Here is a 4,128-nt window from a genome sequence, read left to right as displayed (position 1 = left end):
CAGAGCTCTGGGAGGCTAGAAGTCCAAGATTAAGGGGCTGGCTGATACAGCTTGTAAACAGTCTTCTCCTGACAGTGGGGTAGACAGAGGGATCTGTGTCTTCCTTTTCTTACAAAGCCACCACCGATCCTACTGGATTAGGACCCCACCCGTAGGACTTCGTTTAACGTTAATCACCTCTTAAAAGCCCCACCTCCAGATATAGTCACATTGAGGATTAGGGATTCAGCATCTGAATTTTAGGGGGGACACAATTCAGGCCATAGCACACATCCATATAATGATCCAGGAGAAACAAAAAATGCAAGAATTCTAGCCACGCCCAGGCCTGGTGGGTGGCTCTGAGCTTAACCCTTTGAAGCCCAGATCCTGGCACCCATCCTCAGATCCATTCAGAGCGGCTTGGCCCCCTCTCCGGGGGCACCCCTCCTCAGATGGCTCAGTGCTGACTTGGGAACCCCAAGATTTCAGCTCTCAGGGTAGCTGGCTGAGGGGTTTAAAAATCGTATCTTTGTAAGAAAAAATCAGGGGGGGGAGGTGTTACTTGCAGCATTAACTTCCTACCTTGCCCGTGGGGATGCACTGGGCACGGACCTCACAGCAGTCAGGCTGAGTGTGTCCCCACAGGACACAGCACCATCATAGAGGACCCAGCCAGAGCTGAAGGACACTGCAGGAGAGAGAAAGTCGATGCGATTCTGTCAGTCTCCACCACGTTTGGAAAATTCAGCTCTGGACAGTGACCTCCAAATCTTTGAATTCGAGAGCTCTTATTTATTATTATTATTTTTTTAAATCAAAATGGTTTATAGGAGGCCCTGGAACCACCACATGCATAATATCGTTGAGTCCTGTGAGTGTGCCGGTACCTAACATTGAAGTGGCATGTCAGTCACTAAAACCGTATTTCTATAGAGCCGAAAAGAACGAGAGGGCGTGTGATAACGGTCATTCCTTGATTCTGGTCAGACTCTACCCCATCGTAGACCCACGTTGCCTACAAAACACATCCTTGTTTCAGAAATATTCAAATAGAGTAGGAAAGCTACGTCTTAATATCAAAGGAATACATGTGACACCGGTGTTTTCAGCCCCCGGCAAGTGTTTCTGTCCCTGGCTTTGCACTTCTCCGGGCTCCACAGCCCCCACGTGCTGGGATTCTCCGATGTTCGAGTCTCAGCTCAGCGTTTTCTCTCTTGCACGTGAAGGAAAAACATATTTTAAAGCTAATACTGCCTAGTTGGTCCTTCTTTTCTCTCTTTTTGAGGGGGAGGGGGCTGGGTCTTTTTCAGCCCAGCCTTGCCTCAGGGGAGGACATACATAAAACAGCAATGGCCCCAGTCAACCTGGGAGGGACAGAGGCCCCCCCATATGGTAGCCTCCACATCCTGATTTATCTTCGTAGGCTTCTCTCTCTCAACTCTGTTTTTGAGGGTACCATACTCTGAAGAATATTCTCTTCATTATTTTCCCCTTCTCCCTCAGACTGTAGTGTTATTGACTCGTGTATTAATCAAAGATTTCACAGTTGTCACTCATCAGGACCTCTGACACCAGACTCCGTATTAAGTGCCTGATTGTTGGGTAAGAATGAGGGCAAATGCAGAGATTAAAAGAATTTCTCTCTTTCAATAGTCTAGGTAAATATGGAAAGCTTAAACAAGTCAGAAACTTGAGTCTCAGCAGACGATAAGAATGAACTTAACCATTATTATTAATCTTAAGAATTTATTTCTCCTTCCTCCTTCACTTTTCAATTTGTCTTAGAGGAAAAAAAGCAGTATATCTATATATGTGTACACGCTTTTACTTCATTTTGATGGAAACAAAGGTAAAATATAGCTGTACACACTGTTTGCCGTTGTTGAAAAGTTCACACATGAAGAACTGGGTCTAGAGTCTCTAGCACAAATGAAAAAACTATGGAAAACCTCTCACCCCTGCCAGGCTATGAAAATCAAACAAGTTTAGCCTTTTTAATTTTTCAAATCTCAACATAGTTGCCAAATAGAAGCACACATCTTATAAATGTTCAATTGCCGTTTAAAATTTAATTATCTCTTTTGTCCCACATTTTGTTTTCCTTGTGCGTGAAAACCCTGCTCAGGTACGTTAGGATCATGATTTTTTTTTATTTGTTCGTTTTTGTTTTTGTCTTTGTTTTTAAGCAACGAAACCTTTCCATGAAGCAAATAGATTTTTTTTTAAAGCAGGACTTTTTAGTGTAGATTTATGATTTTTAAAGTTGAGCTGTAGTTGACATGTAACATTGTATTCGTTTAAGGTGTACGGCTTAACGATTTGATACCTGTGCACATTGCCATATGATCACAATAAGTCTAGTTAGCGCCCATCTCCATCCATAGTTACAGTTTTATTCTTGGGATGTGAGCTTTTAAGATCTACTCTCTTCCCCACTTGCAAATCTGCAGCACAGTGCTATTAACTCCAGTCACTATGCCACATGTCACAGCCCCAGGACTTACCTACTTTATAGTTGGAAGTTTGTACCTTTTGACCCTTTTCACCCATCTTGGGCCCCCTCACCCACCAATTTGATTTGTCATTAGTTCAAATTTATATCATTTTCTCATAAGATAAACGAGAGCGCTGTCAGTGAGCTACATTTGAGTGTGTGTGTTGATTTCTCCTCACGGCGTAAGAGGTGAAACCTACTTTTTTGCATATTCTGAGTGCACCTGGATTCCCAGGTGCACCTTGGAAGGCATTGTGGGAAGCCGTGTTCCTCGATTCTGAATCATTTATCAGAGGGCAGGCAGCACATTCAAAAGTGTTTTGGGAACATGAGCTGATGTAGCAGGAACAAACGGCTTTGGACCTGCATTAAGACGTGGGGGTTTCACTGCTCAAATTAGGTGCCACCTTCCAGAAAATGACCTTTGTTTAACCCTAGGACCCCCAGATATATTTGTCCACCCCTGTCCCCCAACCCCAATTTCTGTTGGAGTCCTATGAAAGCATTTTGGGACACTGAAGATTTGAAATCTGGCTTTTGTTCGGCCTCTATAAATATGTCTTGAATGTTCTGTAAATGCATTTAGTTAATTTTAGTTAACTATTCCAGCAAAAGTAAGGTTAATAACTTTAATAGTTAACCACCAAATATTCATTCGCTCAAAAGCAAATCAGTTACTTAGGGTTTAAGAGGTGCTAGCCCCAGATTTCCTGATTCCCAGAATAGGGGCGAGGAGGATGCATTTATTTACGTGTCCCCTTTTTGGTCACAGAACCAAGTTCTAAAATCCAAAGTCAGAGGATACGCTCTATTGTTCTAGTGCTGTATTTCTCATTAAAAAGGGGGAGGGACTGTAGATAAACCTCACCCGCAGTTAAAACCCTCCTCGAACAAAGAGTCCCGTGAAGAGAAACCTTAGTCTCGCCAAGGCCAGAATAAGGGACATGTGGGTGAGTAAATTCCTACAGCAGCGTCGAGAGAGGGGACACACCGGAACATCAGGAGCTGCAGGTCCGGGAGGAGGGCCTCCCTGAGACCAGGGGCTTTGAGTCTGGGCTCCAGGGGGCAGATTTGAAGACCCGGCTAACGATTCTGGTAGGAAAGCTGATGACGGAGCCTTGAGCTTGGAAATGGATTTCGAGGAGAGCAGGGCAGCAGGGACACAGGGTAGGTCGAGGAGCCGCATGAGGAGCCAGGGGACAGAATTTTAAAAGCACAAGTGTCCCCAAGTGCCAGATCCCGGGGGGCGGGAGCCGCAGGAGGAAGGAGATGCCCAGAATGGACAGGGTCCTCCCAGGCAGTACAGGGTGTGAGAGCTGTGAGAACAGCTGGGAACCGCCACACGAGACGTAAATGGTGACTCGCACGCTTGCCTCACGGGGTGGTCGCAGTGATAAAATGAAAAATGTGTCATGTGACGTGTGTGCTCTCTGTGGTCAGTTCTGTGTCGAGGTTGAGGGAGCGTTGTCAGCTTGCTCGGAGCATCCCTTAATAGGTCGTGTTCATTTTTTAAAAAAAAATCCTAAGTATTTTAAGATTGCAAAGTGATCCCTGTTTTTTTCCTACTCGCATCCAGACAGATTAGCTGGAATTCATTGCTCCCAGCCTACCCATTCCTCAGGTGAACTTTGAGAAAACCTTTGTGAAGGGGA

This window comes from Pteropus vampyrus, unplaced genomic scaffold, assembly GCF_000151845.1.
Source record: "Pteropus vampyrus isolate Shadow unplaced genomic scaffold, Pvam_2.0 Scaffold359, whole genome shotgun sequence".
Classification (NCBI taxonomy): domain Eukaryota; kingdom Metazoa; phylum Chordata; class Mammalia; order Chiroptera; family Pteropodidae; genus Pteropus; species Pteropus vampyrus.
The sequence above is the reverse complement of the archived record's forward strand: the minus strand, read 5'-3'. Positions refer to the sequence as shown.